The following is an 11,253-nucleotide window of genomic DNA, read 5'->3' as shown; positions in this document are numbered from 1 at the left end:
CCTGTGCGGCCATCTTTACTAAGGGCAAAACACGCTGCGCCACCGGAAGCAAGGTGCGGCGAGAAGCTGGCAGGGCGGTGTCTCAAGAAAACAACCAATCAACATAATACTTCTACATCTTGGGACATGTAATCCCACCCCTGTCCAGTGAGCGACATCTTACATCACTTCCTTCGGTGGGCGCCCTCCTGTTCCCGCCAAACTCTCTCCAATCAGACGACGCCTTAATCTAAGGGCCTGTAGTAGAATTCCTGCTTCGGCGTCTCCGCCCCGCAGTCGCGCGGTATTTGCGCATCCCAGGAACACAGTGTGGCTCTTGGGATTGCTTGTTCTTTGCCGTAAGGAGCCAGGTTCTCTTCTCGTATCTCCATCCGCTGGTCCTGATTTTCCCTAATAAGGCCGTAAGAAACCTTGACTCTTTTCCCCAGATGGCCTTTCAAAAGATCTGTGGATTCCCCTCACACCTCCCCGCCGCGGTCCCCTCGCAGTCTAATCCAGCTGCGCATCCTCCGTTCCTTCAACTATTCTTCATATACCATGGTTGTGCCTTTCCTATAGAGAGTAGAAGACGTCTGTTGGTTCCTTGCTTTAAATACTACTACAGTAGATTGTTACATCCCCCTTCTCCACGTTTATTTATTAAAAAATATTTATTGGGGCCCGCCAGGTGACGCAAGTGGTTAAGTGCACGCCCTGCGCTGCGGCTGCCCAGGGTTTGCTGGTTCGGATCCCGGGCGCGCACGGACGCACCGGTTGGCAAGCCATGCTGTGGTGGTGTCCCATATAAAGTGGGGGAAGATGGGCATGGATGTTAGCCCAGGGCCAGTCTTCCTCAGCAAAAAGAGGAGGATTGTCAGATGTTAGCTCAGGGCTGATCTTCCTCACACACACACACAAAAAATTTATTGATGCCTCTTTTGTTCCAAGTTCCGTGCTGGCCACTGGGATTCAATTGTAAATAAGATAGACATGGTCCCTGGGCTCCTGGTCCATTTTATTTTCTTTTTCTAAAGCTGCGAGCACTATCTTAAACATTTATTAACTCAATCCTGTGAGGTAAGTAAGTACAGTTATTATCCCCATTTTACAGATGGGGAAACGGAGGCACAGAGAGGCTGTTGTGGGAATTGGTGTTCAAGCCCAGGAAGTCTGATTCCATCAACCAATGTGGTTACTGTACCCTCTTGAACATCCTGGAATAGGGTCACAAACTCAAAGGACAAGTTGGGTCAGGCAGGAAAACTGTAAATGTATTGGGCTGGATAACAGGGAAAATAATTTTACTTTTTTCTCCACAGTAAGGAAAACAACCACACAAACGTAATGGTAAATAGTAATTGATGTAGAGAACGTGGACCCAGGTCATCCAAGTTTTTTTAGCAGATGCTGGAAATCTGGATTTTTATGTGAAGATTTCTGAATTTTAAGTGTTTATAAGTAAATTTTAAAACACTATGTAGGCCAAAGAAAAGATAACCTGTGGACCAGATGTTGCTTGTGTGCCATCTCTTTCCTATGTAAATTGTGTAAGCCTCCAGATCATGGCTGAGAAATAAACAAGATACAGCCGAGGACGAAAGCCTGAGGCTAACCAAGATGACATTATTATACTAAGCCAAGGGGGTTGAAATTTACATAGTCTGACAAGTAAGAGCATTTTATGACCTATAGGATAAAATGATTTAAGACTATTCTGGGAAATTCAAGATGTGGGTTCACTTGGGTTAATTGGCTTCATTTGGGATTCAAATAGTTATAAATTCAGCTGTGAGGATCATACATTTAAAAATAAATCAAATGAGGGCCGGCCCCGTGGCTTAGCAGTTAAGTGCGTGCGCTCCGCTGCCGGCGGCCTGGGTTCGGATCCCGGGTGCGCACCGAGGCACCACTCCTCCGGCCGTGCTGAGGCCGCATCCCACATACAGCAACTGGAAGGATGTGCAGCTATGACAGACAACTATGTACTGGGGCTTTGGGGGAAAAATAAATAAATAAAATCTTTAAAAATAAATAAATAAAAATAAATCAAATGAAATGAAAATAACTGCAAAACATCAAAAAATTTTGCACATCTTTTCAAGAGCTTGATGATCTGATAAGTTGAGCAGAGGGCGCAGTTCTCAATCAACACTAAAATAATTGGTATTTACCTTTTGTGTGTGTGTGTGGTAGTAAATTCATCTCTCAAGGTTTAGTTTCATCAAGTTGAAGTCTTCCTGTCACACGATGGGATTTCCAAGAAGTCTTCCATTTCCACTCCACGTTGGCTGCTATCAGGAAAACCCACAGCAAGACTGAGAGGAGGAGAAATCACCCTTTAAAAACAATCTAGTGACACACCCATTAGGATGGCTACAATTAAAAAAGCAGAAAACACCAAGTGTTGACAAGGATGTGGAGAAATTGGAATCCTTGTGCACTGTTAGTGGGAATGTAAAATGGTGCAGCCGCTATGGAAAATAGTATGATGGTTCCTCAAAAAATTAAAAATAGAATTACCATATGATCCAGCAGTTCAATTTCTGGGTATATACTCCAAAGAATTGAAAGCAGGGACTCAGATACTTGTACACCCATGTTCATAGCAGCGTTATTCACAATAGCTAAAAGGTGGAAGCAACCCAAGTATTCATTGACAGGTGAATGGATAAACAAAATGTGGTATGGACATACAGTGGAATAATATTCAATCTTAAAGAGGAAGGAGATTCTGACGTATACTACAACGTGGATGAACCTTGAAGATATATATATATTTTTTAATAATTTTTATTTATTTTTTTTCCCCCAAAGCCCCAGTAGATAGTTGTATGTCATAGCTGCACATCCTTCTAGTTGCTGTATGTGGGACGCAGCCTCAGCATGGCCGGAGAAGCGGTGCGCCGGTGCACGCCGGGGATCCGGACCGGGGCCGCCAGCAGCGGAGCTGCGCACTTAACTGCTAAGCCACGGAGCCGGCCCTAACCTTGAAGATATTATGCTAAGTGAAATAAACCAGTCACAAAAGGACAGATATTGTATGATTCCACTTATATGAGATACCTAGAATAGTCAAATTCATAGCGACAGAAAGTAGAATAGTGGTTGCCAGGGACTGGGGAGAGAGAGAGAATGGGGAGTTATTGTTTTCTGGGTACAGAGTTTCAGTTTGGGAAGATGAAAAAGTTCTGGAGATGGATAGCGGTGATGGTTGCACAACAACATGAATGTAGTTAATGCCACTGAACTGTGCACATAAAATGGTTAAAATGGCAAATTTTATGTAATGTGTATTTTACCACAATTAAAAAAAACTTTTAAATCCACTCTGGTGTTTATTGAGTACATTCCACATGCCAGACACATGCATTATCTCTGTTAAATGCTTAATATGCATTATCTCCCAATGTTTTTGACTTGCCATTTTAACCTCCAAGATTGTTTTGCCTCCACTTTATAAATACATATATTTTAATCAGAACTGTCCCAACACTGATAAAATTTCACTTAGACTTAATTCCCTGTTCAACTTTCTGCACAGTGAGATTTAGCCATTTCTAATTTTTTCCATTTTTAATTTTGCTGAAATCATTTTTATGTGAATTAATTCTCTCCTGGGCAAACTTTACAATGAGGGTTTAATTCATCATTCAAATTTGATCCATACCAAATTTTACTGATTTTTCACATCTGCCACTGTAGTTTTATGGGTGCTCATTATTGCTATCAAGTACAATTTGATTCAGGAGTTTTTTTTGCAGTTTTCCGTGTTATACACCAGATGGGATTTTCTAAACTTTTTTTTTTTGTCTAAGATAATTTTAGTAGGTGGAGTAGCCATTTCAGTTTTATATTGTATTGATTATTTCTACCAGTAATAATCACCATGAATTGGATAATATTAGAGAGGCTTTTATATGTGACACAGAACACTCACAATATTTGTTGAATGCTCGATTTATTCAACTCATAGCTAATAAAACTTGAAATCAATCTTTTCAGTATTTAAACATTGTTTACAAATTTAATTAAATATCCTTAAAATTTTAAACTGCAGTTGAAGTTTTAGTATGGCTGATTCTTATGAATACTTCCAATATCTTGAAGAGCAGATAAAACACAAAAATGGTGGATCATTGTGAAGCTACTGAAGTTAAAGCTTCAGGACCCTTCACTTGCACAGACTCTTCCCAGGCCCCTTATTTATCTAGATACATATTTACTTTTATACCTTACTTTGCATTCTTTTTCTTAAATAGGGCCATACCAATTGTATCAGCTTTGGGCCCCACAAAATCTGGAGCCTCCTGCCCCCTGCTTCCTTGGATCATTGCTTTATGTATTTATTTCACTGTCGTCCTAGGGTTTCTGTAATATTATTTTTACTCCTTTCTTGGCTTTCAAAAATCCAATTAGACTGAAATGAAAAAGAAATGTCATCTTAGTCCAATTGAGGTTATTGGATCTGGGTCTTCAACCAATTGATTCTTGGTCAGGACCCAAGACTTGCTCGTATGGTCCGAGGGGACTGTCACCAGGCCCCAGATGACCAGGCCGAGCTTCCTTTTTGTAATGTTTATAAGACTTTTTAAGGCATACCTTTCTCATAGGTTTTAGTTTTTTGCAACCTGATGTCTTTCCTCAAAATCAGGTTTTCAGTCTCACTTGGGCAGCATTATATAACCTGCTGTCCTGTTTGGTACATTGATGGGGATTTTTGCAATTTTGAACATTCATGTATTCCTATTAATACATGATTTTGTTATATTCATAGGGCCCCCTGAAGGCTTTACTTCCTAGAAGAAGAATTGAGTCTGTGGAGTTAGCAGGACTCCAGGATGGTTGGCTAATTAGTTCTCAGAGTGGGCTATTGTCCTCACCCTCTTCTTGGTTATTGTGCGTAAGCAGCCCAGCCCATTAGCCCTTCTTGTTCCGCCCCCAGTCCCCACTGTCTGAGACTATTTGACTTTCTCACAGGTCTGTGACTTGCTTTCCTTACCCAGATGGAAACAAGTACACACGTACACTTTATAAACAGACATCTAATTAATAAAAGAAACAAAGTACTCATATGTGTTAATGTTACTTATTAAAATAAAAAAGTTAAACATTATTATAGTCACCATTCTTGTGTTTCAACTACCTTTTTGTGCTCTTTTTCTATTGGGAACTTCCATCTGGATTTTCATCATGAACTCATGGCCTTCCACAGATTCAACTAGTTCCCATAACTCTGACGATAACAATAATGAAATAATCGTGTTATTATTGATGCTGCAGTTGTCACATCTTGGCCAGTGAGAGGTTGGTTCCATTGTCCTATTAACACTGCTGACGTTCTTTAAGGCCTTCTGGCTTTCTGCCAACAGGAGGACATTCCACTCCCATCCACACTGATTTTTTCTCTTCTCCCAAGACATCAACTCAGCACCCCTCCTTTCAAGGGAGAACAGTACACACGAGCCTTATGAGAGTTATCGATGGGCAGGGAGCTGCTGCTCTTAGAGCCCTCTTAGTAGTCACTCAGCAAGGAAAGCATTTATTTTTTAAGGTTAGTAGTTTACATTTATTTTTCCAATTTAACATAGCATGTTGCTATACCTTACATTTGTTGCACGGACAGATAAATTGTGGATAGTTTTCTTAATATCTTGGAGCAAAGGGCATTACATTGGCAAAGACATAGGATCTGGGTGTGCCTCTGGGTCAAGAGGGCAGAATTGAGATGTCCTGCTTTATTCACTTAATCTTCACAACAACCAAGTGGGGAAAGCACTATTGTCATCCCCATTTTACAGATGAGGAAACTGAGCTCCCTAACCTTTTCCATATCATAGGCACAAGTAGAAAATAATGCTTGCGTGGCACACTAGATTAAACACACAAGGCTAGCAGGGGCCAAAGATGCAGGGTGATCACTAGTCCCAGTTTGCCCAGGACTTTCCTATTTTTAAAACTAAAAGTCTCTTGTCCTGGGAACCCCTCCAGTCCCAGTCAAACCAAGATGGTTAGTCACCCTTCAGAGGTATCTGGTGGGGTCTCTGGCTGCCCTAAGCCCCTTCTGCCTGGCTGACCTTTGGATGAATATCTCCTTGCTCCTGGAACCTTTTAGTGGTGCACTGGTGTGCCTGGCCATTCCGGGTGACACTGAGTAATCAGCCTGAGGTCACAGAGCTAGTAAAGAGAGGAGCCGGATTGAACCCAGCTCTATGTGATGCCTGAGCCCAACTCTTAACCATGATGCTTTGTCCTTCTCTGTGTCTCCTTTTTGCCCATATGTTCACCCTTGTCAGCACTTCCTTACCCCCAAACACTCAGTACTTTGATGCTGTTGTCCCATCAAACAAATAGAGGTGAAAAGGGCTTATACTCGCACTTCTCAAAAATATTTGCGATTTTAAAGAGTGCCCCAGCAAGTGTTCCCAGGAGGACAGATGGAAAGAGAGATTCCTACAAAAGATGACAGTGCCCAATCTGGATGTCATGCTAAGAACTTTGGACTTTTTCCCACAGCCACGGGGAGCTACTGAAGGTTTGGGAGCAAGGGAGTTCCATGATCACTTCCAAGTTTTGAGATGATCTTGCTGTCAGAGGGTGGGAGTATAGTGAGGCCAGGGACTACCCAAGACTGGAGGCAGGATGATCTGTTAGGAGGCTGGAGAAACAACCCAGGTAACAATGCTGTAGGCCTGAACTGAGGCAGAGGGAGTGGGAGAGGGACAGATAAGGCAGAAGCCATAGGAAAGGGGAAGGTTTACGATGTCTTTAATTTATTAACCTTTTATTCATCCAATCAGTCTTATTTATTCCATCCTTCATTTATTCAACACATTTAGTGCCTATTAACTGCCAAGAGCTACACTAGCCCTGAACTAACTCTAGTTTTGAATCTGGGTGACAAGGAGAAATACATCAGGAACTCAAGAGCAGAAGCAAGCTTCTTTAGTTAACATTTGGTCATGCTGAGTTTGTCATAATGGCCAACTTCAGAATTTCTCTCTGGGATCTTTAAAGATCAACCATCACAAAAAGCCCAGCTTAAAGAAGACACAAATTATATGGTATAATTTGAGGCCTCCCAGGTTTCATCATTAGATATTCATTCTTTTGGATCAGTTACTGCTGCTGCAAGGGGAAAACTCAAATAACTATTCTATGATCTTTTCCCTCCCCTGCTCTAAACACTTTAGTGGTTCCCTATGATCTATAGGAGACAGTTTGAGGTCCTTAGAATAGCATCCAAACTGGGCACATCACAGTTATAATTTTACTGTGTGACTCTTACTAGAGCCTATTTCTCTCACTAAACTAGAAACTATTTTTGTTCATTATTGTATCGCCAGCACAGTGCTTGGCACACAGAGGCAGCTTAATCAATACTTGTTAAATGAATGAGTGAATGAATGAATGCAAAACGGCAATGTGTCTTTGCTTTAGAGCTACTGGACGAGATGTAAACATTCATGGATTCTATCCTGGCCCCCGTTCTTCACCTTCTTGGACTAAGCCCTCTGTGGACTTGAACCCCAGGGCAACCACAGCTGCAGGCTGGCTTCCCAGAGGCCCTGAGGCTGGGAATGGGCAAAGGTCGCTGGCACCTGCAGGCTGCCCCCAGTCATCCCCAAGGGCTTTGCTACCAGAGTGTTTGATTATATGCACTGCTGAGGAGATAGGATGAAAGGGCTACAGCAAAACATGAAGAATGCTCGCCTCCTATCAGCTTTTATACAACGTTTTTTTCTCTTAAGAGTGATGAGGATTTTCTGGAAATTATACTTGCCAAGAATCAAATAAATACTTTGCGCAATTTGAAGAGGGGATCTTTTGTACTTAAGAGGGCAAAGTCCCAATCCTTCAGATTTCTCTGCCCCACTTACCTCTTCTAGCAAACTCAGGTCCAGCAGGTCAGGCTGGGCCCAGGAAGAAGCCACTATCATTTAGGTAACAGGCGCCTGGCAGAGGGCTGAGTGGGGACCGAAATCCCCCCTGGCTCCACTCTGAGCCTCGGCTGCGTCTGTTTGGAATGGAGGCACCTATTTCTAAATCACACAAAGGCCTGGAGGGGGCGACTTTTTCTCCCTGCACAGAGAGACCTTATGGGTTAGTGGTGGTGGTAGTGAAGTGGGCCTTCTGGGGACACTGACCAAAAAGCTGAGGTATTTAAAAGAAGCCGCTGCACTCAGCCCAAAGCCGGGTGGGACTCTAGTACCCCTCAGACGGGTTTCTAAGGAGCACCTAAGCCCCCTCAGAGCTATCCCCCTTGTTCCAATTTCAAGCCTAGTTGATGCCAACTCCCTGCTCAGCCCTTGGGGAGCCACCTGCCCTGGACTCCTTGCCTCCTACCTATTCCACAGGTTACCTTCCAAGCATACCTCGATGTGCCCTAGATATGTTCCAGGGATTATGAATCAGGCCACAGGCTCAGGTGCAAGAAAAGTCACACTGCCTTCTTTCTGTTAAGTCAACAGCAGTTGTTCTCTGAGCCCTCTTCCCCCTGCGCTGGCAGAAAACTCGGTCCTGGTGGTTGTTTTGATGCCCTCCTCCTCTTTGGGGTGATCCACTGCCCTGAATAGGGCTGGACCTTGGTCTTCAGTTGTTTCCAGGCCCATTGACTAAGCTTGTACAGTTCTGAGGGGCCCAAGGTTCTGCAGTAACTGTGACCCTGGGGGCTTTGCCAGGCCGGAGCCTTGTTGATTCGTCTGTGGAATGTCCTTCTCTTCTGCCGAATGTAAGCACCAGGAGAGCACAGGCTTTGTTTCGTTCACCACTGTGTCCCAGGGCCCAGAAGCCAGTAGACATCCAATATTTATTAAACCCAAGTAAATATCCAAGGACTATATGTCTGAAGACTTGCTCCTTCCTGGAGACAGCCTGGATACATTTGGAATCCAGCAACAACTGTCTGCTACCCTGTCTGGGCCTGTCTCTCCTCTCTTATAGGTTCTTCCTCCCACCTCACTTCCACTCTCCCCTCTAGGAGGTCAGGGGACAAAAGCTTGGAGGTGGTTGTCTTCAAGAAGCTGTGGCCTTCCACCTGGCCGTACACTCCCACAAAGGAAGGGATCTTTGCTACCTGCTTAGATCAGGGTTAAAAAAAAAATACAGCGAGAACACAACTTAACATCTCAATTGATTCCCCAGCCACAATCTAATTCCTTTCTACGACTAGTTACTAACTCCCTAGTGTAGACCCTCACCGCTTTTACCAGGAATTCTCTGCCTCGGCATCCTTGCTGGTCCCCCGAAAATCCATCTTCCACAGAGCCAGTGCAATCTTTCTAAGATGCTAATTGCCTTGTGTCTCTCCCCTACTTAAGACTCTTCCACGGCTCCCCACAGCTTTCAGCTCCAACAACCATGCATGGCACGTGGCCGGGCTCCTGCCTGCTTCCCCAACTCACGACCCCAAGCCTCAGTATCACCCAACACAGCTCCCTGGGATCTTTCAGCATCCCTGTCTTAGCAGGGGTTGCTTATTCTGCCTGGGACACCCTTGCCCCGTTTTCCCCTTCTGGCCACCTCCTACTTATACATTAAGATTAAGCTGGTGGGACATCTATACAATTGCAAATGGTCCCGACTTACCATGGTGCGACATGATTTTTTGACTTTATGATGGTGCGAAAGCGATATGCATTCAGTAGGAATCGTACTATGAATTTTGAATTTTTGTGTGTGTGTGAGAAAGATCAGCCCTGAGCTAACCTCTGATGCCAATCTTTCTCTTTTTTTTTTCTGAGAAAGATTGGCCCTGGGCGAACATCCGTGCCCATCTTCCGCTACTTTATATGGGACGCTGCCACAGCATGGCTTGACAAGCGGTGCGTCGGTGCGCACCCGGGATCCGAACCTGCGAACCCTGGGCTGCGAAGCGGAGCGTGAGCACTTAACCGCTGCGCCACCAGGCCGGCCCCTGAATTTTGAATTTTGATCTTTTCATGGGCTAGAGATATGCGGTACAATATTCTCCAGTGATGCTGGGCAGTAGCAGCGAGCCGCAGCTCCCAGTCGGCCACACAATCACGGAGGTAAACAACCGATACACTTAGAACCATTCTGTACGCATACAGCCATGCTGTTTTTCAGTTTCAGTAGGATATTCAATCACTTACATGAGATAGTCAACACTTTATTATAAAATAGGCTTTGTGTTAGATGATTTTGCCCAACTGTAGGCTCATATAAGTGTTCTGAGCACATTTAATGTAGGCTAGGCTAAGCTATGATGTTCAGTGGGTTAGGTGTATTAAATGTATTTTCTTTTTTTTTTGTGAGGAAGATCAGCCCTGAGCTAACATCCATGCTAATCTTCCTCTTTTTGCTAAGGAAGACTGGCTCTGAGCTAATGTCTATTGCCAATCCTCCTCACTTTTTGCCCCCAAAGCCCCAGTAGATAGTTGTATGTCATAGTTGCACATCCTTCTAGTTGCTGTATGTGGGACGCGGCCTCAGCATGGCAGGAGAAGCGGTGCGTCGGTGCGTGCCCAGGATCCGAACCCAGGCTGCCAGTAGTGCACTTAACCACTAAGCCACAGGGCCGGCCCTAAATGTATTTTCAACTTATGATATTTTCAACTTAACGATGGCTTTATCAGAATGTAACCCCGTTGTAAGTCGTGGAAGATCTGTATGTGCCTTGCAATGCAATGCAGCAGGAAGGACACATGACCACCTGAGAAGTCTTCTTGCCAAAAAATCAAACCTGAATGTCATCAAACTCTGGATCTAACTACCAGTTTACAGGAAATACAGGGGACAGAGGAACATGTTAAATAACACCACCAGGAAGCAATCAGCCAAATACTCCAGAATATGGTAAATTTCATAGACAAATGACCTGGTTCCTTTGACAAAGGACAGGGGAAAAAGGCAGAGGGAGAGAGGTCTACAAATTAAGAAAGACTTAAGAGACATATCAACCAAATGCAGTGTGTGGATTTGGTTTGGATCCTGATTTGAATGAATCAACTGTAAAAAAAGATTATGAGACAAGCAGGGAAATTTATACATTGACCAAATATCCAAATGGTGATAGTAAGGAATTACTATTATGTTTTTAGCTATGAAATAGTATTATCATTGTGTTAGAAGAAGAGTCCTTTTCTTTTAGAGATATATACTAAAGTGTTTATGGGCAAAATGATATGATCTCTGGAACTTGCCTTAAAATAATCCAGTGAGGGGGCCAGCCCAGTGGCATAGTGGTAAGTTCACATGCTCTGCTTTGGCAGCCTGGGGTTTGGATCCCAGGCACAGACCTACACACTGCTCATC

Source organism: Ceratotherium simum, chromosome 22 (genome assembly GCF_057802395.1).
Source record: "Ceratotherium simum simum isolate JZ-2026a chromosome 22, ASM5780239v1, whole genome shotgun sequence".
NCBI classification, from domain to species: domain Eukaryota; kingdom Metazoa; phylum Chordata; class Mammalia; order Perissodactyla; family Rhinocerotidae; genus Ceratotherium; species Ceratotherium simum.
Note: the sequence above shows the minus strand (reverse complement) of the source record.